This window comes from Solanum pennellii, chromosome 4 (assembly GCF_001406875.1).
Source record: "Solanum pennellii chromosome 4, SPENNV200".
NCBI classification, from domain to species: Eukaryota; Viridiplantae; Streptophyta; class Magnoliopsida; order Solanales; family Solanaceae; genus Solanum; species Solanum pennellii.
The window spans coordinates 31,173,883-31,200,687 of record NC_028640.1 but is presented as its reverse complement, the minus strand read 5'-3'; the positions used below and the strand labels follow the sequence as shown (position 1 = coordinate 31,200,687).

Here is a 26,805-nt window from a genome sequence, read left to right as displayed (position 1 = left end):
AGTCTATATTTCCCTAATGTAAAATGGAAAGAGGAAGTAAATCACTAGGAGTCTAACTCGAATTACATAAGGGATGTTACATAGGATAGGTGGAAGTAATGAACCCATCTAGACATTGCACAAGTAGCTCCTTAGGAAGTTCTAGGAAGTTGTTCTAATGCATGTCACTACGTATGTGTTCATTATGGATGACATTATAGTATTTTTCTACTTGTTATGAAGATATTCATGATATGAGTCTCTAAAGAAGGCCCCCGCCACGGAGGCCATAGAAACAATTTTGGCGTCCGTGAGCATCCCTTGTTCAAAAAGGGCCAACAGAGTTCAGGGAACTCTAACTCTCAGAGGAGTACAACACCTAGAGGAGGCAGACCCGAGCCCAGGAAGGGCAATGGAGGTGTGATGCACCATCCCAGAAAGACTGCGCTAAGTGTGGCCGTGCTCACAGTGGATAGTGCACTAAGGGCACTAATGCGTGCATCGGTTGCGGTAAGAGTAGGCACATGGTTAAGGACTACCCACGGAAACGAGGTCAGTCTAGAGGTAATGCTCAACCTAGTCCTAATCCACAGGATGCAGCAGTAGCTAAGCCTTTTAAGAGGAACAGATTCTATGCCCTTAAGGGCAGGGAGGAGCAGGAGAAGTTCGTTGATGTCGTCATAGGTATGTTCCAAGTATTCAAAACTTCTATTTATTCTTTACTTGATCCTGGGTGTACGCTTTCCTTTGTAATTCCTTTGCTTGCTCTCACTTTTGGGATATTGCCTGAAGTTCTGCATGATCCTATAGTGGTTAGTACACCTTTAGGAGAAAATGTAAGAACTGATAGAGTATACAAGGATTACCCAATAGATGTATGTGGTAAGACTATGTGTTCATACTTGGTTGAGTTACCAATGTATGATTTTGATTTTATTCTTCGCATTGACTGACTTCATAGCTGTTATTGTTGTATGGAATGCCATAGTAGGGTTGTGAGATTTCGTTTACCTAATGAAGAAGAGCTAGTCTAGGAAGGGTACAACTCAAGTCGTCCTAATCCATTGATTTCAAACCTAAAGCCAATAAAATGATGTCCAAGGGGTTTTTGCGTCATCTTGTGAGTGTTAATGATTTAGATCATGACATTCATTCCATAGACTCAGTGCATATAGTGAATGAGTTCCATGATGTATTTCCTAATGATTTGCCTAGAGTTCTTCCCCCTCGAGAGAATGACTTTTGTATCGACTTAGAACCCAATACCAAAAGCAATTTCAATTCCTCCTTACAGAATGGCTCCAGGTGAACTCAAAGAGTTAAAGCTGCAATCGAAAGATCTAACTGACAAGGGTTTTATTCAGCCGAGCATATCCTCTTAGGGCGCTCTAGTGTTTTTTGTGAAAAATAAAGATGGAACCCTTAGAATATGTATCGATTATAAGTAGCTCAACAAAGTCAATATCAAGAATAAGTATCGACTTTTAAGAATAGATGACTTGTTCGACCAACTCCAAGGGTCTACTTTCTTCTCGATGATCGATCTTCGCTCACGGTACCATCAACTTAGATTTAGTGATGGAGATATCCGAAAGATATCCTTTCGTACCCATTATGGTCATTATGAGTTCCTAGTTATGTCATTTGGTATCACGAATGAACAAGTTGCATTTATGGATCTCATGAAAAGAGTCTTCCGTGAATACCTTGACTCTTTTGTCATAGTATTCATTGATGACATTCTCATCTACTCTAAGACCAAGAAACAGCATGAACAACATTTGAGAATGACTTTGCAGGTACTTAGACAACATCTATTGTATGCCAAATTCAGCAAGTGTGAATTCTAGCTTAGATCACTGACCTTCCTGGTTCATTTTGTGTCCGACAAAGGTGTGGAGGTAGATCCAAGGAAGATTGAGGTTGTAAACAACTAGACAAAACCTCTTACTCCCACAAATATTTGTAGCTTCTTGGGATTGGCTAGTTATTATCGCAGGTTCGTGGAGGGTTTTTCCTCCATTAGTGCCTCACTAACAACTTTGACTAAGAAAAAGGCAAAGTTATAATGGACGGAGGCTTGTGATAAGAGTTCCCATGAGCTCAAGGATAGACTCACTTCAGCCCCAGTTCTTACTTTGCCTATGTGTGGTGAGAATTACACTGTGTATTGTGATGAATCTAGGGTTTGTTTGGGTTGTTTTCTTATGCAGGGTGGTAAGGTGTTAGCTTATGCGTCCAGACAACTCAAGGTTCATGAAAAAAATTATCCCACTCATAACCTGAAGTCGGCAGCTGTGGTGTTTGCACTGAAGCTATGGAGGCACTACTTGTATGGGGGTGCATGTGGATGAGTTCACAAACCACAAGAGTATCAAGTATGTGTTCAGACAGAGAGAGTTGAACCTACGTCAGAGAATATGGTTGGAGCTGTTGAAGTACTATGACATGAATGTATACTACCATCAAGGTAAAGGTAATGTTGTAGCTGATGCTTTGAGTAGGATGAGCATCAGAAGTACAACCCACGTTGAGGATGGAAAGAAAGAGTTGGTGAAAGATATATATAGACTGGCAAGACTTGGTGTGCGGTTAGTGTAATCTACTAGTGGATGTGCTTCAGTTCATCCTAGTTCTGAAGCAACCATAGTGGTTGAATCAAGGAGGGTCAGCATCTTCATCTTGTGTTGATGGAGCATAAGGACTCGGTGTTGGTTAAGATGAATGAGTCTTTATCTTTTGGAGATGACCTACATACTTAGGTACCAAGACAGGTTGTGTGTACCAGATGTGGATGATTTGCAGACCAAGACCATTGCAGAGGCCCATGGTTCCAGATACTCCATAAATCCAGGTTCCACCAAGATGTATGATGATCTTAAACAGATTTATTGGTGGGATAGCATGAAGAAGGACATTGCAGATTATGTGGCTGAGTGTCCTAATTGTCAACAGGTTAAGGAAAAACATCTTAAGCTTTGCGGTCTTACTCGGATTATTGAGGCTCCGACTTGGAAATGGGAGGCCATTAATATGGACTTCGTTATTGGTCTTTCGAAGACTAGGACACAACATGACTCCAGATGGATTATTGTAGACAGGATGGCAAAGTCTGCCCACTTTATCCCTGTGAAGTCTACTTACAGAGCTGAGGATTATGCAAAACTCTACATTAATGAGATTGTGAGATGGCATGGATTCCTTTGTCTATCATTCCAGATAGAGGAGCTAAATTCACTTCATATATCTAGAGATCCTTCCAGAAGAGCTTAGTTACGCAGGTGAAGCTTAGTACTGTCTTTCATCCTCAGACTTATGGGCAGGCAGAGCGCACCATTCATACCTTGGAGGACATGCTGAGGGCGTGTGTAATTGACTTTGACTATAGTTGGTACGACCATCTGCCATTGATAGATTTCTCGTATAATAATAGGATATGACTCCATCATTAGGATGGCACCGTTTGAGGCACTGTATGGTAAAAGGTTTAGGTCTCCAGTTGGGTGGTTCGAGTTTGCAGAGTCATCAATTTTGGGTCTAGAGATCATTCATGAGGCCTTAAAGAAGGTCAAGGTTATTAGGGACAGGTTGGCTGCTTCTTACAGTCTGCAGAACTCTTATGCAAACAACAGAAAAATGACCCTTAGAGTTGTATATTAGTGACCAGGTCTATTTAATGATATCACCTATGAAGGGGGTGATGAGTTTTGGCAGTAAGGGGAAGTTGAGTCCGAGGTATGTTGGGCCATATGAGATCCTGCAGCGTGTTAGAGAGGTGGCCTATGAGTTGGTACTACTTGCGGAACTAGCTTCTGTTCTTCTAGTCTTTCATGTCTCTATGTTAAAGAAATGCCTAGGTGATCCAACATCAATTCTACCTGTTAAAGGTTTGGGGGTTGATGAACATTTTTCCTATGAGGAGGTACCTGTTGAGATTCTAGACAGATAGGTCAAGCGGCTGAGGAACAAGGAGATTACCAAAGTGAAGGTATTGTGGAGGAATCATGTTCTTGAGGGTGCTACGTGGGTGGCCGAGGCCGATATGAGATCCTACTACCCCTATCTTTTCAGCTCTTGATGTTAGACTTCCTACTCTTTAATCAAAGTTTCCTTATCTCTCCATACTTTGTTGCTATTGCTTGATTGTGTATATTGACTATGTTATGATCTGACTGGCATTACACTACATAGTTAGTAGTGTTATTCGGGGATGAATGTTCCTAAGGGGGGGGGGTAATGTAACAACCGTAAAAATTGATATGCTAAGTAATGCTTAATGTGTCTAGAATTCCTACGATTAGACTGGGTTCACCCGGGTTAGTGCGCGTAGAACCTGACCTCTGAACCTTTAGAACAACCAATCCAACTAACTTGGGGAGTTAGTTGAAATAGGAAAGGTTGGGTCCAGCCATGTAGGACTCCCGAATATGAAGATTTACCCGGATGAGTCTTTACCGAACATAAAAAGGGGAAATCTTAAGTTTGGAGGGTCTAGGGGTAAAATTGTCTTTTTCCAGACTAAGGGTAGTATCATAATTATCCTAAATGTATAATTAATTATTTAATTAATAAGGTGGAGGGGTATTTTGGAGAGAGAGGGCCGAAAATTGGCTCTTAGAGTGAAATCTTGCTCCACCTAGGTTCGAACCTAGGTGGAAACAATGATGTAAATTTGTTTTCATTTATGTTGGTCAGTTATTGTAATTAATTAATATTTATTATTTATTAGCTTATATAAAATAAAAGGGAAATCAGATTTTTTATCATTTAATAAAAACCTTATTTGACTAAGTTCTAAACTATAATCTAAGCCTAATAAAACTCTCACTCTCTCACGTCTATCTCGTCAACATTCACGATCATTCTCTCTTCCCATTCACGTTTCTCTCTGCCAAATAACATTCATTTTAGTAAGGGAAAAAAAATGAAGGCGTTGGGGGTCTGTCTGTAGTCCCCGAGACCAATGGATAAAATCAAAATGAATAATAAAATGTAAGTGTTGTCCAAGGGATTCGAAACCGGGTTCCCTTGTCAAAATCCCGTATTGATACATAAGTCATCCTTGAATTAAATATTCAAGAGTGATGCTGCCTACTCTGATCGAAATCCAAATCTTTGCATATATACAAGATGCATAAGTCTTGTACAATATAATCTTAGGAAGATATGAATCACTTAATAGAAATATGAATGAAGTCTTATTGCTTGTATGTATGGACCCATAAGTCTATCATATGTTTAAAAATAAGTGAACCTAAGATGTATGAAATGAAATGAAGAAATGAGTGATGAAATGATGAAATGAACAGTGAAATGATGAAATAAACAATGAAATTATGAAATGAACAATGAAATGATGAAATGAACAATGAAATCATGAAACCCTAGAAGGGTTATGTAAGAGTGTGAAACACACTAAATTGCCAAGTGCATTGGCATATGATGAAATGAACATTCACGTATAAAGGGGTGAGTAATTATGAAGAGCAAATGTGCTAATGTTAATGAATCTGGTAAAACCATGATATGAGGCTAATGTAAAAGATGAGAGCAATCTCAAATGAGCCTAAGTAAATGTTACCAATACATACTTACCTATGACAATGTAAAGTTAATGAAAAGACCAGTCTCTATGAACACTCTAATGAAAGTATTGAGATAAATATACACTAAATACTAATATGTGATGAGAAATCATCTATTGAGCTGTGATGTCTTCATACTAGAATCCAGCTTCCATGTTGTATAAGTTGAATGTAATGGAACTTTATAATGAGCACTGATAGAATAGCTATGAGAAGTGATATCTTGTTTAGGGAAGGGCGGATGTTCACGTAACTCTCATGAGAAGAGACTGTCCGGCATGCCGGGTAGGGTCCTTATATCCCCTAGTCTTTTTACCTATACTTCCATTATAGAGATCTGCCGGGGTTCAATTCACATGTACGCTAGCATGTTTTGGGTCACTTTGGCCAATGATTCCACCTCTTTTTGGTGTGGGGGAGACACTGGATTTAATGATGCTCACATGATCAATGTCGGTTAAAGTTAAATTTCCTAATGAATGAATGAGGCCAACCTCAAATCTTGCACATAATGAAATGAATGATATCAGAGGTGTTAGGATAGGATAATATCTAGACTCAAGTAATGACACTAGGTCATTCTAAATCATTGCACAGCAAACCCGATGAAAGTCTTAAACTACATCCTGTGTATAACTGGTGTTCACACTAGCCTATTAATGAAATGAAATTAAGTACGTATGAATGAATGAAGCAGACTCAGTGTTTTTTAAAGAAGGATCCCTAGTTGAGGTCCCATATGTTGAGACCTCATGTTGAAAAGTCTTGATGTCAATTCCATGATTCCAAAGTCTCATGTCATATGAATGAATGATATGAGAAATGTTATGTAGTATATGCAAGTTGTTATGTTTTATGTGGAAGATGTTATGTGTTGTGTGCAGTATGATAAGTATGATCATGCATATTACTCTCATGGCATGACTTTCCTAATAAAAATTTGGAAAGCTCACCCACTTTCCTAATCAAAATTTTGAAAGCTCACTCACTTTCCTAATCCAAATTTGGAAAGCTCACTAACTTTCCTAATCCGAATTCGGCAAGTCCCCTGACTTGACTTTCTATAATCATGTTGTTAGGAAAGAGACATTCTTACTCATGCATGTCCTTGGTGTGTGCTTATATACACCCATACTTATTACAAGTGTGTACTAATCCCATAAACTCTATACTTTTAGGTGCAGGCGTAGGTGGACGCTAAGCTTAAAGGTTGACGTTTCAGTTATCCGGACGTGGAGCTTTCATTCGGACTTGGTAGGCCCTCATGCTTTCGGACATGTGTACCGTTATTATAAAGATTTGATGTAGGCTTTAGCTAGTGGAGAATGTTCCACTAGTGTCTCTATCCACTTTCATTTCGGACTTTGTATTGGTGTCGTTTTGGCAAGAATATGTTTAATGCAATTATGAATTGTTTCTTTCATTTGATCATCTCTATATTAGATGGTTGATTTGTGAACGCCTATGATTTTAATTTTAAAATGTTTTGCATGAAATAATTAAACAAAAAGTTCAAATTTTCCGCTAAAATTAACCTACATGAAGTAAGAATGATGTATGTAGGCTTGTCTGCGACCTCTGAGAGGTCAACGAAGCCGGTCACCTCTGGGTTCTAGATTCTGGTCGTGACATATGGCCCGTAAGTCAGGGTCTCGTATATCTGGTCACTATTTTACTGGCATATTTTAGATTATCTAATTAAATTAATAAATTCGTTAGTTAATTAGTTAGGGATTAACGAAGGTCTAATTAAATTAGTTAATGAATTATATAAAGCCCTAACCTAATCAAACTAAACACAACTCTCATAATTCTTGAAACCCAATTGCTCTTCCTTCTCTCTTATTTTCTCTGCGAAATAGATGTACTCTATTGAAGGCTAGGTAAAGGTGTAAGGGCTGCAAGAGGGATTTTCGTCATTATTATCCATCACATAACAAGGACTTTAGGCAGTAGCTATAACCAATTTCTGAATATATCATAAATATAAGGACTTTAGGCAGTAGCTAAATCATAATAACAACAAAAGAAAACCAAATTTCATACCCTACACAAACTTGCTCATTTAACTCATTTCTTAAGCTAAAAGTTTGAAATAACATAAACATGAGTTCATTAGGGTTTTGATGTTAAAATTATCAAATCATACTAGAATAAACACATTTGAATCATTAAAACACTTTTACAAGAAGACCCATGGTTAAAATCAAAGAAAGAAGGAAATAAAGTTTGAAAACCCTTTATGAAATCTTTTTGAAATAAGTGCTTGAATGGAAGAGGGTTCAAGAATGTACCATACCTCAATGAGATGGAAAACCCACTAATTTTTGTTAATAAATATGTCCCAATTATACCTTATTTCCCTCCTTGAGTCTTAGCTCCAATGATGGCATTGAGAGTTTTCTTTAAAGAGGGAGTTTGAATATTTGAAGTGAGAGGTCTTATCTAGGTCTACGAATTAAAAACTAATCTAATATAACTTAAAAACCCTAATAATATCATCCTAGAGTCCTAAAATACTTGGGTTAAATATACATAAAACACCCCATGCAGGCAGCAAACGTTTAGCAGCTTTTGCAGGTGGCAATTGACGACCCAAGCTACTGGGCAATGTTTGATCGACGGCCCATTCTTCTGGGGTGTAGATGGATTCATAGACTTCTTAATGGGTGGGGATAGTCTCCCACTAAGTATGTTACTACTCCCCCCTCCCCCCCCCCCCAAATTAGGGGGACAGAAGACTGCCCTCCATCGATGGAGCAGTGGTTTAGCAACTTGGAGCAAAGTCTTGGGTCCTCTTCGAGGGCCCCTCGTGTGTCCTTTATTGATTCATACCCAGACGTTAAAACCATAAACTAATTCGTCAAGGTCTTAGCAACATCGCACATTAATTTCGATTAAAACGAACACGTAAAACTCACTCAAACACATAAAGACACACAAGTACTTTCTAAGGCATGTCTTTCGACTGTCATGGACGTTTATGGACGTTTGACCTCCAAACATAACAAAACATAACACACTGCCTAAGAACACAAATTTAACTAATTTTAAAATAAAACATACTCAAGAAACACTAACGAGGCTCTTGTTAACTTTAGTTTGTTTTGGAGTGTTATAGAGTTTCAAGTGGGTTTTCTTCTATTATGAATTTGATCTTCTAAATTTTTTTCTTCATGGTTTCCTTTGATTATTGTACTTAGATTGTGATATATTATGATTCAATTATACTACATAGTTTGTGAAGTAGATGATGAATCTGACCCATGTCCCTAACCTAGACAATGAAATAGTGATGGATTGTTATGTAATGATTCAATTGACTTCATTATTGCGTTGATTACTATTTTATAATGATACTACACCCATTGTTGGGTTGAATTCGATTGTTGATTGTAATACCTTGATGATGGATTCTGCAGAAGTTTGGATTGAGTCTTGTTATCTCAAACCTTTGCTTCAATTATGATTACTTGTGCTTAGTTATGAAGTTATATTGATGTATACCTTATGATCAGATTTATTAAGGTTGGAATGATATTGAATTGGAATGTTCATAATTATAGCTTGTGAGTTGTTGGCTAAGATGTACTGATATAAGGATTGTGATAACTTACCTATGTGCCTTATTATAATGTGATTATGTAATGTGCTAACATCACATGTATCAATTGAAATCTAAGGACAATACTCATGCAACCCAATTATGTTATGATGATTAATATATAACTGATAGACCCTATGAATTAAACTAATATATGACTATGAATGAAAGACATTTCAAAAGGGACTCTAGCTTAGCACCGAGTGAACTAGAATTTAGGAGTGTCCCTTCCTAAATAGGGAAGGTAGGACCACTTATTTATCCATGAGATTGGAGACTATAACGCATGTAGCATAAAGAGGTTACCAACTATATCTCCTAGTTCTTGAACTATGTTTCCCCCATAGGAATACTAGCTAGTAGATCCATATTGATGTTTTGTTCATGTTCTCATACTACCTTGGCAAGTAGTCCACCTTTTTTCAGTGTAAGGTTCCATGACACCGGATTCCACATTAGCTCATGTGGTCTATGCCGATTAAGGCGAGACGTTACAAAAGGTAAAATAATGTAATGAAGTGAACTCTAATTAGGATGACCTAAGGGGTTTAGCAAATTGTATGTAGGTGTATGGGACTCTACCTTTACATTTCACTAGTTAGCCTTGAAGGAAGTGTTAGAAGTATGTTCTTATGTGTTTATGTGCTTGTAAATGTAAATGATATGCATATGATGATCTTACATGTTAATTACACTATGTGATGTTGGAAACACTTATGAACATTTGTTTGGCCTCTATTTCTAAAATGGGATGATGTTTACTTTTAATGATATGGCATGTGAAAATTCGCATTTCTAATGGTTCTTCGTTGATTTTCTTTGTAGAGTGAGGTTATGGGGCGTTACTTAGTCATTGCACTAGTGTACTTAATGAGGGTTCATGAGTAATGGTCTTTTTTTGTTATGATTATATGAAAACTTTTACATGTTGTTGATATTTTAAGTTGATGATAGGGTTGTCTTGATTATGTGTAAATTTTGTTGATTTGCATGTTGACTTGACTAGACTTAGTATTGTTATTGTTGTGATGTACATGGTCTTGACTTAATGAATATGTACTATTGACTTATATTGGTTATTGAATATTCACAAGGCTTTTCAAAGAAAATTAGCATGGTTTAATGAAATGTTCTTTTTTAGCATGATTTCTATGTTGTATGTGCATATGGTCCTATACTTAGTACAAGTGATGTGATAACCCCATTTCTCCTTTTTTTCCCAACATTTTAGATTCCGGTCAGTGAAGGGTTTGTGACGATCTTTTAAGAAGACATGGATCCTCATTTTCCATGTTGGGTAGTTCCTCACCACATCGACGACAATTCCACTTTCTAGCATTGGATGTTGATTAGTCTTAAAGACACTTTATTCATTTTCTTTCATTTGAGTACTATGATTGTATAGCCAATATGTGTCTTTTATTGTATTGGTGTATGGGCTACGCCCAATTATTATACTCTTGTTTAGATGGTTTTGATATGAAACATCTGTTTTAAGACTATATTGTATGTTATATATATATGTGTGTGTGTCATAAAAATAGAAGACTATGTATGTTCTTGTACGAAGGGTCTATGTATTCCCGATATAATATATTATGTGTAAGAGAAAGGTCTATGTAAACCTTATGATATAGTGTAGATGAAAATTTTTAACTTTTCACATTTATAAACTATGATAGTAATGATGAATGCTAAAAGGCTTGTCCTAGTCCTCTCTGAGGACGCTGCCGCCAATTGCGTCTAGGGGGTACTTCCCATATGTGACAAACTTGGTATAAAAGCCAGGTTTCAATCTAAGGACGTGTAGGTTATGGGCCCACCATGCTTCCGCTGTGTCACATTGATAAACAAGAAACTATGTGATAATTAGAAATTCTCATCTTCTTGTATTCGAATGTCGTGCCTCTAGAGTATTATTATGTTCTTTCACCTAAACTTTGTATCATGGTTTTAGGTATGAATACTCAAAGAGCAGCTGCTAGAAGGGACGAAGAAGAAATGGCTAATGTAAGAGACAATGACTGTAACATTCCGGAAAATCATCTGTCTAATGAAGTGCCAAGTATGCCCTTAGGATAGCCTATTAGGGGTACATAAGCACCAATATTGAGAAATATTGGGCATCATATAGAAAAATTGGCTAAGGTATATTAGCCAATGTTCTATATAAGAATAAGATATATATATTTTGGGTTGCCATACCCAATCAAAGATTCATTAACCAAGAAGTGTAACTACAATGAATACCCTAAGATAAAAACACAGTGGATCTTTTATGCATAAGATATTAGGCATCTTAGTGTCAAGGCTAGTACCATAGCACATAACACATGATAATTTAAAATGATCATGTGTATTAAGCACTGCCCAAGGACATGGTGAGGTTCCTTGGGACACTAAGTAAATATTCCCAAATGAACAACAAATAATAGTTAATGAGGAAAGTACAACAAATCCATGTGCAACACATGTGAAGAAGCTACCAAAGGAGGGGACCACCCTAACCTAATTCGGATAGGGTAGTTCGGGGGAAAAACGTCCACAAGGGACCATTCCATGTGGGTCCTAACCTACCTACCAATTCTAGACTCTAAAGTACTGTCCCAAATAGCTAAATAACCTAGGAATAACAAAATTGGACCCATTAGTGCACTCTATAACCTAGGACCGAAACCGAGTTTACACTAACCTAGTACTAGTTAAAGAGACAACCTAGTACCAAACCTAGGATTGTCCAAACGGTTAGTTATAGTCCTAAAAACTTAGGGATACTTTAATAATTCCTCTAGTATACCTATTTAATTAACTAAAAGGGCTAAAACGAAAAATAAAAAGGAAATTTTAAGATTTTGATTTAAACAAGAAACAGACAACCTAGTACCTAACCTAGGATGGTTCAAAGGATTAGTTATGGTTATAACGACTTAAGGGTACTTTATTAATTTCCCTAGGTAACTTAATTAATTAAATTTTCCATTTAATTGATTAAATTAAAGGGGTCAAACAGAAAATTTTACACTAACCTAAAACAACTCAAGAAACATCCTACTACAACTTAGCATGGTCCAAAAGGGTAAATTTTTGTACCAATAATTTAGGGGCACTTTAATAGTTACCGTAGGTACCTTAATTAACTAAATTATATATTTAATTAATTAATTTAAAGGGTAAAAACGAAATACTTCGGTAAAATTTCAGATTTGACTAAGTATTGTGTTTTCCTAGTTCTAGTCAATCTAGGAGGGGATTTTTAGTAATTAGTTAATTAATTTATTTAATTACTTATTAAAACATAATATGATTTAATAAAGATCAGTTATTCAACCTAAAAATCACAAACTCATGAACAAAAAGGACTCAAAAAATGTAAGCAACGAACGCAAGAAAAAAGATGAAAATTTATCGATTTCTCTAGGGAGATNCTTATTAAAACATAATATGATTTAATAAAGATCAGTTATTCAACCTAAAAATCACAAACTCATGAACAAAAAGGACGCAAAAAATGTAAGCAACGAACGCAAGAAAAAAGATGAAAATTTATCGATTTCTCTAGGGAGATTTCAAGGTTTCTTCAAGGTTTTTTTCAAGGTGATATTTGTAGATTAGGTTCTACATAAGGTCGGGGTTTATCTACTGTACTTCTTTATCCAAGAGAACATTCTTTTAAACGATTCAGTGATCTTGATAACTAGGGTTGTTCCCGTGTTCTCGTCGAATTCCTTTGTCCCTAGTATTATTTTAAATTCCATGTTGAATAGATTAGATATCATGTTGTTTATACGTGGTTATGGCTGATATTATTTGTAATTTTATTAAATTATGAATGTCGATTAACCTATGAAGTTGTGATCGTATAAAGTTAAGTGCTTAAAACGTGAATCATTAATCGACGATTCGTTAGTTACACCCGTAATTGTTTTAAGTGTTGATCTGTTTGTCTGAATGTTTCATTGCTGTTATTGTGAAGTTATGAAGGTGTTAAATTCATCAAATATTAATATGATGCTGTCCAATATGTACTAAAAGCTTTACTCTAAAGTCATGGACCAAGATTGGTTAAGATAATGATAATATGTTAAGATTTGTCTGAAACTGTTATGTATGAAGTTGATTATGGTTCGCTGTGCATACCTACAAAAAATGTGACTTGTTGATGACTTTTTGTTCGTTAAATGATCATATTATGCTGTTAAAGATGTTTAAAAATGTTATGCCTAAAGTTATGTTATAAGGTTGGCTAAAAAGATCTCCATAAAATTATAATTTGAGTGATTGTTTGGCTTATACCGATAAAATGATTAACAATACATTGTCAAAAGGGGATGCATGCAAATGGATATAATATAATGTTAAATAATTGAAATATTGGCTAATGAATAATATACATATCTAACCAAGTATGAAAGAATGTAAAATTGGCCTGTGCCAACAAAGACGGTTATGTAATCTATACAAAAATGTTTATGCAAATACTGATCATATGTCAATCTTGTGTATTAAGAGCATAAAATATATTATAAGAACTTCTAATGTAATTCAATGAATCCATAACAAAGGGCATGCAACTCATTGGGACAACTCCCACCATGCTTTAAAAGTTTGACATATGAACTGATGAAACTCATCGAATAAAGTGGTCATCATCCATAAACGATTATATGAATCTACTACACTAAAGTAAGTAAGAAACGTGAGTTATAACATAATTAAAGGGGTCTAAAGTACGTAAGTGACCAGAATGGGGTGTTTAAGGAAGTGAGACAAGTCTCAATTACACCTAAGCTACTATGTTAAAAGAATACTCACGTGTGAAGGTGTTAGAATGTGTGAGTCAGTCTCATTAACACCAACTGAATATGTAACATAAATTCACATTTCATCAACGTAAAGTAAGGATTATCAGTCATCGATAGACTAAGTAAATCTCAATCTAGAAGCAAACCTCCATAATGCTTGAGTCAAAACTAGAAGATAAAGAAGAAATGAACATTCACGTAATGAGGTGAATAATTATGTTAATCCATGATTATAATGAAAATGGTGACAAGATGATAAGAAGCTTAGATGAATGGTGAGATAAGTCTCAACCAAGCCTATGTAAAGGTTACTATAAGTACTCACCTAATAGAGTGCTGAATATCAAGAACAAGTCTTACTCATACTCTATATGTAAGTGTAAGGACAATTCACACTTAATACTAATGATGAGAAGAGAAATCATCTAATGAGATATGATGTCCTCATGCTAGAAGCACACTTCCATGAGACAGTCTAGCTATGAACAGTGATGCCTTCCTTCGGTAAGGGCGGACGTTCACTTAACTCTCAGAAGATGAGACAGTCCAGCATGCCGGGTATCGGTATTTTTATATCTCCTACTCTTTGAACCTATACTGCCAATATAGGGATCTACTCCCTATATACGCTAGCATGTTTGGGTTAGTTTGGCTGGTGAGTCCACCTTTTTTAGGTGTGGGGCAGACACTGTATTTCATGATGCTCACATGATCTATATCGGTTAAGGTTAAAATTTCCAAAGAAAGAATGACTCCAACCTCAATGTATGAAAATAGTGAAATGAACAATACCGAAGGTGTTTGTGCAAGACAACCAGGAGGTGAAATCAGATTCAAGTAATGACATTAGGTCATTCTTGGACATTGTACTTCATGATCCCTATGAGAGTCTTAAAATTCATCCTAGGTATATCTGGTGTTTACATCAGCTTACGAATGAATGAAATCAATAATGTCAAGTACGAATGAACGATTGACGCAGACTCTGTGTTTTCTAAAGAAGGCCCTCGAGCAGACTTTGTGTTTGGTAAAGAAGGCCCTCTAGTTGAGGTCCCCTATATATGGCCCTCACTTGAGATGCCTTATTCTATATCAACGATTCAAAAGTCTTGTGTATATGAAATGTATAATATATAAAAAACATGAAATTAATGAAATCAATGCCATGATCAATAGAGAATTGCTTATGAAAGGTAATGAATATAAAGTGCAAAGAAGACTAACTATAAGGTAGAGAAATCCTTTGTCATTAGATTACTTATATCGATTCATTGTGGGTATGGGCCTACAATAAATAATTGCACTTGTAAGTAAAACATAGGACTAAAATAATTATTGAATTACACAACAAGAAAAACAAAAAGACTGAAAAATACTCTAAATGTACAAAGAGGAGTTGTTCTAAAATTTTGTTGATAATACTAATATTTTGTAATTATACAGAAAATGAGTGGTGTGGTTTGAATGCATTAAAATACATCATATGCATACCTCAATTCACAACTAATGTTTTACAAAAGTCTAGTGACTAGGCTTTCCAGAAATAGCATGTTGTTTAGGAAGAGATTTCTTTGATCATGCATAGTCTTATGTGTACGGTGGCGGTCCGGATTCAAGAATCTGGGTCGTTACAATGACAATAAATTTCCACCACAAGAGAACAAAGTTCCTCAACTCGAAAAAGTTTCTATGGGTGATGAAGTTCTGGTTCTTCCTCCACCGATGACCGATGGAGAGATTAGGGTGCCTTTTCTCAATTTGGCCCAAGCCATTACCTCTCAAGCCGATGCGGTCACTTCTAAATCCAAGCCTTGACGACTCAAGTAAATAGGGAGGTTGGACCTCGAGTTCCTCAACATTCTAACACTATGGCTTCTCGCTTGAGAGACTTTACTAGAATGAGTCCACCGATGTTCTTTGGGTCGAGGGTGGATAAAGACACTTAAGATTTCCTCGATGAGGTTTATAAGATCCTCTATTCTATGAGTGTAACCTTATTTGAGAAGACCGAGTTGGCGTCCTATCGACTCAAAGATGTGTCTTAAACTTGGCATGTGAAATAGAGAGATAATTGGGCACTAAGGTGTGGTTTGGTGACTTGGGAGATCTTCATGAGAGCTTTTCTTGATCGGTTCTTTCCTAGAGAGTCGAGGAAAAGTAAGGTGGAAAAATGAATCAACCTTTGTCAAGGAGGTATGAATGTACTTGACTGTTCCTTGAAATTCACTAAATTGTGCAAGTATGCGCCATCCTTGGTATCAAATCCAAGTGATGACTTGAGTCCTATCTTTCTGGGGTGTCCAAAGACTTGGTTAAGGAATGTCGTTCAGCTGTGCTTTATGATAATATGAATATCTCTCATCTCATTGTTCATGCTCAACAAGTGGAATAGATTAGGCTAAACAGAAAGAGTAGGGAGGCGAAGAATTCATGGTCTTATGAAGGTGGTTCATCTAAGGGTAGGATTGACATCTAAATACAAACCTATGTTAAAGAAGAGGTTTTCTTGTCAAGTTCCTACATAATTTGCCAAGGCTCGTGAAGATAGGTTGTGTAACCCTTATTCTCAAAAGTGAAGCGGTACTATCTGACAAAGCAAAAAAGCCAACTTATGGAAAATTTTGCTAGAATCATTATGGTGATTGCCTTGTTGGGACGGATAATTGCTTTTTGTGTGTCAGGAGTTGCCACAAGATTAGGAATTACCCTAACTTTAAGTGGAAAGACAAAGCTAGCGTTCAATCTGAAGATAGTCATTCTAAAGTGGATCCTCCAAAGAAGAATCACTTTTATACACTTCTCTGTAGGGGTGAACAAGAGAGTTCTCCCGATGTGGTGTCCGGTATGTTACAAGTGTTCTCTATTGCTATATAAGCTATAATTGATCCGGGTGATACATTATATTTAGTTACTCCCTTGATATCTAGAAAGTTTGATATTTTTCCCGAAGTCCTAAATGAACATTTCATGTTAACTACCCCGGTAGGTGAGTTGGTCATTGAAAAAAAGGTATAGAGAAATTTTCCTATAATGTTGCCCAATATAGTTACTAATGTTGAATTATTAGAACTTGATATGGTAAATTTTGATGTCATTTTGGGGATGGATTGGTTTGATGATTGTTTTTCTTCCATTGATTGTAGAAAAAGAATTGTCAAGTTCAATTTTTCAAATGAACCCATCTTAGAGTGAAAGGGGGAAAATCTTTTTCTTTGAGATTTATTATCTCTTGTGTTCAGCCTTGTAAAATTATATAAAAATGGTGTCTATATCATATTATAATAGTCAAAGATTTAGACTCTAAAAAATCCTCCCATTAAGTTAGTTCCCGTAGTGAGAAAATTTTCGGAGGTCTTTCATTATGATCTTCCCGAATTACCTCCCTAAGGAATTGAAAGAAATGACGGCTTAAATCAAGGACTTACTAGAAAAAGGCTTCATTAGACCTAGTATTTCTCCATGGGGGTGCTCCGGTTTTGTTTGTGAAGAAGCAGAATGGGTCCCGTAGAATGTGAATTTATTATCGCCAACTCAATAAAGTAAGTGTTAATAACATGTATCCTCTCCCTCGGATAAACGACTTGTTTGACTTACTCCGAAAGGAAAGTTAATTTTTTGAGATTAACTTGAGATCGGGGTATCACAAACTTAGGGTGAGGGATTAGGATATAGAAAAGACAGCATTTCGGATAAGATATGGTCACTATGAGTTCTTAGTAATGTCCTTTGGTCTAACTAATGCTTCGATGGCATTTATGGACCTCATGAATAGAGTGTTTCAAAGTTACCTAGATTCCTTTATCATTGGCTTCATTAACTACATCTTAGTATATTAAAGAAATCAGGGTGAACATATGGACTATTTGAGGGTGATGTTACAATTGCTTAAAGAAAACCAACTATTTTCCAAGTATAGAAAATTGAGTTTTGGATGATGTGGTGGTGTTTATTGGTCATACTATCTCTACTGAGGAAGTTGAGGTTGATCCAACAAAAACCGAGGCGGTGAAAAATTGGGCTAGGCCATTGACTCCAACAGACATTAGAAGTTTCTTGGGTCTAACGGGTTACTGTTGGAGGTTTGTGAATGGTTTTACGTCCATTGCTTCTCTCTTGACTACCTTGAACCACAAGATTATGAAATTTCAATGGTCGGAGGCATGTGAAAGAAGCTTCCAAATTTTGAAAAATAGGGTTATTTCCTCTCAAGTGTTGACTTTATCGGAGTGTACCAACGGCTTCGTTGTATATTGTGATCCATCCCGAGTGGGATTGGGGTGTGTGCTTATGCAACATGGGAAAGTAGTAGCCTATGCCTCTAGGAAACTTAAGGTGCATGAGAAGAATTATCCAACTCATGATCTTTACATAGCCACCATTGTATTTGCCTTGAAAATATCATGCATTATTTGTATGGTGTCCATATTGATGCATATACCGACCATAAGTCTTAAATATGTGTTTACTCAAAAAGAATTAAATCTCCAACAAAAAAGGTTGTGGGAATTGTTGAAAGATTACGACATGAGTGTTCTCTACCACCCCTACAAGGTCAATGTTGTTTCGGATGCTCGAAGTCGTATGACCATGGGTAGTGTGTCTCAGGTAGAAAAAGACAAGAAAGACCAAGTGAAAGATGTTCGTAGATAAGCTCGTTTGATGTTAGATTAGAACATTCTCCATATGGTGGTTTTACGGTCCATCATAACTCCGAGTCATCTTTGGTGGTTGAGGTGAAGTCAAGACAACACCTTGATCAACAATTGAATGATTTGAAGGAGTCGGTTCTATGTAAGCTTAAAGAGTCATTCTCCTTAGGGGGGATGGTGTCTTGAAGTTTCAAGGAAGGTTGTGTGTGCCCAATGTTGATGTCCTGATAAACTAGACTATTGAGGAAGCTCATGGGTCCCATTATTCCATTCATCCGATTTCTACAAAGATGTATCATGACCTTAGGGAAGTGTTTTTTTAGGATGGATTAAAGGTATATATAGTAGAATTAGTTGCAAAATGTAATAATTTCCAAAAAGTGAAAGCCCAACACCAAAAGCCAGGTGCTTTACTTCAAAAAAAATTTAAATTCCAACTTAGAAATTGGAAGAAATTACTATGAATTTCAGGTAAGTTTTCCTCGGATACAAAAGCCATACGACTCCATATGGGTGGTTGTGGATAGGTTGACCAAATCCGCTCATTTTATTCCCATCAAGTCCACATACACGATAAAGGATTATGAAAGGATCTTCATAGATGATATTATGTGTATCCATGGTATTCCGTTATCCATCATATCGGACAGGGGTGCACCATTCACATCTAGTTTTTGGAGGTCATTCCTAAAAGGTTTGGGTACCAAGGTGAAGCTAAGGACCACTTTTCAGCCCCAAACGGATGGTCAAGCGGAGCGTGCTGTTCAAACCCTCGAGGATATTCTTATATCCTGTATAATTGATTTCAAATGAAATTGGGGTAAACGCTTTCCTTTCGTTAAGTTTTCTTACAACAAGAGTTACCATTCATCTATATCTATTGATCTTTTTAAAGCCTTGTATGNTAATATCCTGTATAATTGATTTCAAATGAAATTGGGGTAAACGCTTTCCTTTCGTTTAGTTTTCTTACAACAAGAGTTACCATTCATCTATATCTATTGATCTTTTTAAAGCCTTGTATGGTATTAGATGTGCTTTTCATCTCCAAACGGATGGTCTAGTGTGGTGTAATATTCAAACACTCGAGGATATACTTAGAGCTTTTATAATTGATTTAAAATGAAATTGGGATAAACACATGCCTTTTGTTGAATTTTCTTACAACAACAGTTACCATTCATCTATATCTATGGCTTTTTTTTTGAAGCCTAGCATAGTAGGAGATATATGTCTCAATTTGGATGGTTTGAAGTAGCTTAGTCTTCACTTTTACGTCCCAAATTAATTTATAAGACATTGGAGAAAGTTCATATAATAAGAAGCCTCTGGAAACAACCTATATCCGGCGCAAGTCTTATGCCGACCATAGGAGAAGAGATTTTGAGTTTGAAGAAGGATATAAGGTGTATCTAAAAATTTCACCAATGAAAGTAGTGATGAGATTCGGCAAGAAAGGGAAGTTGAGTCCTTGTTATGTGGGTCGTTATGAAATTTTGCAAAAGATTGGTAAGGTTGCCTATGAATTGAGCTCACCTACTGAATTGACTTCGATTCACTTGGTGTTCCATGTTTCCAGGCATAAGAAGTGTATCGGTGATCCCTAGTTCATTCTTCTTATTGAAGGTCTAGGTTTTTAAGAGAACCTCCCTTATGAAGAGGTTCCGGTTGAAATCCTTGATAGACAAGTAAAGAATTGAAGGAACAAAGATCTGGCTTCTATAAATGTGAAGAACCACGTAGTTGAGGGTGGAACATGGGAGTCCAAGGCCGACATGAAGTACCTTTACCCTCATCTATTTTATAACTCAGGTTAGTTATTCCTATTTATAGTGAAATGAATTATGTGCTTTGTTACAGTGAATTTGATTTATGCATATTTAAATGACAGTTTTCAAGAAAAAACTCTTTTACTTGATTTGAACTTTTGTGGTGTATTTTGTATGTAGTGTCTTCATGAGTTGTATTGAGCATGTTGATATGTGTTGAAGAAAGCTTTGGCACAAATAAATAAGCATGTAGTGAATGTTAAACTCTCATGAGTTGAAAATGATGTTTTGAGTTGCATTGTTAATTCCTCATATGGTTTTGTTGATTTGAATTATAACTCATGTTTTGATATATTGTTGGTTGCACTGCTAGTCTTGAGTCTATTTCTTCCTTTCAAAGAATTTTGTTTTCTTTCGGGGATGGATGTTCTTAAGGTGGGGGATAATGTAATACTTCGAAGACTAAATCCTAATCTAGAGCTTAACATGAGAACCAAAGAGTTGTAACATTGTTTTAAGGACAAATATAATGTATATAAGTCATTCACTACACCATTTTCGGCCTACAACAACACCACGTATGTGTAGCCTAAAGTAGCAAAAAGTGTGGCCTTTGATAAAAGGCTACACTTTTGGAGAATCAGCAACAATTTTTTGGGGCTGCACAAAAGAAGCGTAACCTTTGACATTAGGCAACACTTTTTAAATGTTGCCATCTTTGGGTACACTTATAAAGCATAGCAAAATAGGTATATGGGCACGCTTCGAAGACATGCATTAGCAACACCTATTTTTTGTTAGACTACACTTAAAAGCGTTGCCTTTTAAGATTTATTGGTCACACTTAAAAAGTGTTGCCTTTTATTGGTCATCTATTGCAACATTTATAAAGTGTAACTTTATATCTCATCTATTGTAATACTTATAAGGTGTTACTTTATATCTCAGCTATAGCAACACTTATAAAGTGTTACTTTATAGCTCATCTATAGAAACACTTATAAAGTATTGATTTTATATCTCATCTAGAGCAACACTTACAAAGTGTAACTTTATATCAACCTAGAGCAACACTTGCAAAGTGTTACTTTATATCTACCTAGAACAACATTTATAAAGTGTAACTTTTTATCTACCTAGAGCAACACTTACTAAGTGTAACTTTAACATTTATAAGCCTACTTGTAGCACAACTATATATAATATATTTACATACATACAAGTGACCTAAAACACAAAATAAACTAATCATTATATCAAAGCTATATATTTCAAATAAACTTCGAGAAATATTGCATGTACAACCAAAACTTAGAAAATGATTGCTTAAAGATCTCTAATATCAACAAGTTCCAAAAAAACAAAATTGTCATTCAAACGTAGATTGACAACAGTACAAAAATTTCTTGATCTTTTGCCACAATAGATCGAGTTTACTTCTGGCCAAATTCAAATTCAATTACCTGCATTTTCCTGCACATTTAAAATAAAATTATAAGTTTTTGAATTAATTGTGGAAGTGCATAATCAGAGAGAATTCACTGTAAGACAACCAATCAAAATCTAAATACAATTTCAATGTAAAAATTACACATTATAAGGACTACAACATTTGTGCAGTCTTCTGTTGTTGGCTCTCCAAAATTAAACTTCAAAAGGTTAAACATAGATTAAAGATTTTTCATAGGACAAGTGAGATAATTGTTAAGATATGAATTCTTTAATTGCATATTGAAATGAGTATACAATATGAAGAATGATTTTTTCTAATCCTCTACTTACTCTTTCAGACTTCACATATAGTAAGTCTTGAATGGATTGTAGTAACTTAAGAAGCAACAGAGCTACTTAGTAATTATTCACTTGCTACTTCAAATAATTCTGCACTAACAAGTCTTGAATGGTACATGTCTTACTTCTAATAATTCTACACTAACAAGTCTTGAATGTTGTAGGATAACTCTCTGTACTTGCCTTGATCACCAAATAAGACAGACTCATCACACTGTTCCACTAGTAATTCTGCAGTTGATACTTCTAATAATTTAATTAATCTTTCTATGGAGGATGAACAAAACAATCAATAAATAAGGATACAATGGACACACAAATTAATAATAAGTCAAGCACTAACAACATATTGGGCCTGAGAACACTCACAGGAACACACAAGTAGTTCAAACAAACCAGAGATGGCCACTGGAAACAAGGTTCATAACATAGTTTAGAATGACCACAAAAATCAATACATAAAAACATGAACATGATATTTCAATGAACTGCAGCATAGGGCAAGGTTAATCATCAGACTGCATCTCTATTGCATACATGGAAGACCAAAAATATTCTAAAGGTTCGGTAAATGCAGGTACTCCATTCCCTAAGCCCCTAGATAATATTGTTGTTTAGGAAGTTGCTGATATGGCTGGAGAGTGCAGGACACTACGAATTTGCAGGAAAAGAAATCTATAGGGAGGGATGAAATGGCTCTTGTTTGGAAAGAGGTTAAGGATATCCCTTTTCACTGTAATGAAGCCCATGTTACTGTTATTTCAAGTTCAAAAAATACAGGGCAACAAGAGGTCTTTGATGCAGGTCAACAGAAAGCTAGGTTCAATATTAAATCAGGAGAAATGTTTAGTAACAAGAGAAGGAATGCTATAAAAAGACATAAACAAAATCATGAACAAGGTAAAGATTTAACAGACAGTGAACAAAAAATAGAGGACCAGGCTGCAAGAAAATCTACTGCCAATTTTCCTCTCCAATTTTATGTGCCTTGTTTGTAGTTTAACATAGCCACAACTTCCTCGCGGAGAAACAAAAGAACTTTCTTTATGATCATGTATCCCTAAAATACCCTTACAATATTCTTGTTTTCGGGATTGAAACACAGTACTCTTCTCAAATTTTAACAATCAATAGGGGTGGATTCACTGTCTTTCTTGAGGACAACCCTGCGAATATCAAATTTTATAACTCCACGAGTAATTTTGATAGTACTCGAATTCACAGAGTCATGTATCAAACAATTATTAGAGATGTATACAAGATTTTAAAACATGCTAGACCAAACCAGGAAGACTGCTACATCAAGAAAGTGCAAATTTATGTCACTTGTTACAAATGTTCCCAAGGAAGTGTATGAAGTAAAGTGGGATTTGGTGATTTTTGATGGACCAGAAGTGGTTTTCCTGGGAATTCTTATGTGAAACTAATTTGGTTTCTTCTAAAGGGAAATTCTGGGATTTTAACATACTAGTATAACCAAATGCAACAACATTTTGTCCTGCATAATTGAACATATATTAGTCTGCTTTTTTAGAAAAAATTCTTTTGTTTGCTGTTAGATATAGGCACACAACTTATGTTTATTTCATTACTGTAATCTTCCCTTAATTATCTTGAGAACACATCTTAATTATCTCTTTGTAAATTAGCTCCCTTCTATACATATTTAACATCAAGGATGCCTCCATTCATTGATATTTTCAATCAAAAGGTTGAATCTTTCCATTTGAATGTTAAATAGTATATACATTTCCAAAATGGAGAAAATGAAGGATATGGTACACAAGAAATTAGGGATGTTAAATTGGTGGACTGAACTTAGACAGGTAAAAATAAGTTTTGAATTTTATTACAAAGAACACCAACTAAACAAGAAGAAAAACAATCTTGACACTATTAACAGAGAATTTGAAATACAAAATACCTTTTGAAGAACCGAATCTTGAGCTGACCCCGAAGAATATGGAAGATTTGTGCCTCTTACAGCTTGTGCGCTACTTGAATCAATAGGTGAAGCAAGGTTATATCCAAAACACCTTGTTATATCTTGAAAATTCAATCCAGGGTTTTTCTGCAACAATTGAGTGAATAAATGTCGCATTTCTTCTCTCAATTCTTCCTTTAGAGAAGTGATTTCATTGTCATGCTTTTGTTTTAGATTGTTAATTTCCTCATCTTTCTTCAAAGAACTTGTTATCACTGATCTACCATAGCACCTAACTCGACCAGGCTACTCCTTTCCAAATACTGCCCTAAATGCATCATAAACTGTTTCCCCAGAATTTTGGCGATTTTGAAGTTCAGCCTATTGAATAAAATTGGCATCCATAGTGAATTGTAAGTACTATTTCATTTCCAATCCTATGTTAGCGATCAAGCATTAAAACATTATGAAAACTTTTCGTAAAAAATAACTAAACAACGTCGACAAATAATTGATATCTCTTCGAACTTGCACAAGAAGAAGAAGAAGAAGAAGGCATACGTGATTAAAATTTAATGTAGTCAAACTTCCCACAATATAAATGTTAAGTCTGAATAAAGTTCACTACTAATCCTTTTTGAAAAGCATACTATTGCAACTTGGGTATCAACGTGGATTTCCTTTCCCGTCTTGGTACGAGTTACAATAAAGATTTAAGGCTTTGATGGTTCTTCGTTGTTGTCTTTGGTTGCACGCTACAGATTATATCAAAAGAAATTTTAAAAAATCAGTAAATTCTTATAAAGTACAAAAAAATGAAAATTAAATTTTGTATGAAAGTCAGCTAAGTATTACCAATGCCACGCGTACTCTAGCAAAATTAATAGGTCCCATTCGATGCCTCCACTTTTGTTTTTTTTTCCTGTTTTGAGAATTCATCTCGCATATAGACTATTGTTATAAACAAAGAGATAATTGAATTGATATGTATAAAAAGAATAGATATGATGCAGAATTAGTCGATGAGTAGAAATGCACCATTTTAACCTTACTTTAATAGTTGGGTGTTTCCAATACTCGATCAACTGGCGGAATTGATTATGTGGAATGCCATCAGGATATTTTGCTAGCATATCCTCAAGGGTACTGTTTTTATCACAAAAATTCTTTTAAATTTTTTGCTTGTGTCGCCACCAAGCATCACGAAGACTAGTCATCACCCACGTCTTTCCTTCTACTGGAGGAAAAAATTTGGACTATGCAAAATAAAATATATTTAGTTTCAGGAAGTAAAAACAAATAATAAAATTTGAATTCTCAAGAGTGGTTGTTTTTAGCATTGTTGATTGATTCATTCTTTTCGCTTTGTTTAAATCTCTTCAATTTGTTTCCCAATAGTAAGTAACCCTACAAAATAATAAGATTGTTTAACTAAAAGAAGTAGCAGCAATGTAATTTTGATATAAGGTTGACAGATGGATAGCTTATTATAGTAGATTGAAACATTTGAGTTTTTATAATCTTCAGAATTTGTATAATTTCAAGAACTTCCAAAATTTTCTGAATTCTCCTGAATTTATACATTAAAGTACTGTATAATATTGCAGAACTTATACAAAACAGTAATGTAATTATAGAACTCATCTTAAATCACATAATAAGTCAAACACACATATACTAAATAATCAACACAACAATCTTTGTCTGAGGCATCTGATGGCCCCTCTCTGTAACATACAAACATAACAGTACATTGGTGTTAAATGTTGAATGAAGACTCCTAACAGCTCCACAGTTGCATTCCTATTTTTTTCAATAGTTTGAACTGAAAAATAGTTTGAGCACGACATGACCATCCATGTTAATTACAGGCATTAATGTATCAAAATCATTAAATTGATTCAGTACTCACTGGAACAACGATTATCATAAGTAACCTTAGCCGTGATAATCTTCCTAACATGTGCACACTGTTCCACTATGTCATCACCCTTAATTTATGAGGAACAATGTGCATAATACAATTGAGGAGCTACTTGCGTTAAAAATTACTTAACCGAATCATACTACACAAGTTTCTTGGGTTAAAAAATTAATAAAAAAAATTGTCATCAAGATACAGAGGGCATTTTTAGTTTACATTGACAGCAACACAGACAGATCAACATTTTTGAAGATGACTGGAACAAATTAAAATGAGACTCGGTTAACTTTAATAAAACAGATCGAATCGATCATAACAACTAAGAATCTGATAATCAACAATCAGTACATGTTCCTCAAATAAATAATAATCATATAAGAAACCAACATAAATCGTATCAACTAAGACATTGTGAAACAAACAGACTCATTTCTGTGCACACTGTTCAATCATCTCATCACCATGTATTTATGATAATTATAATCCTTTTGGATACCCAAGGAGATAACAAAGAACCCCAGACCTTTCTGGCAAAACTTCTAGAGTTAAATATGTGTTCAATAGTGTCAAGTTCTGTAACAACCTATTTAGTAGGTTCGAGCAGTAAAAATTATTCTGATTAAAACTGACTGGGTCGACGGACCACGCGACAGACCGTAATGGTCACGACGGCCCGTGATGGATTCCGTCGTCCCATACTTGTGTATTTTCTTCTGCTACTCTTCTCATTACCCTCGACGACAAGTAGGACGAACCGTCATAGGCACGACGGACCGCG

At 35.5% G+C, this 26,805-nt stretch overlaps 1 pseudogene; it reads left to right on the top strand.

The window, feature by feature from the left end:
* Positions 1-503: 503 nt before the first annotated feature.
* Positions 504-23,685, top strand: LOC114076876 (annotated as a pseudogene).
* The last annotated feature ends 3,120 nt before the right edge of the window (positions 23,686-26,805 follow it).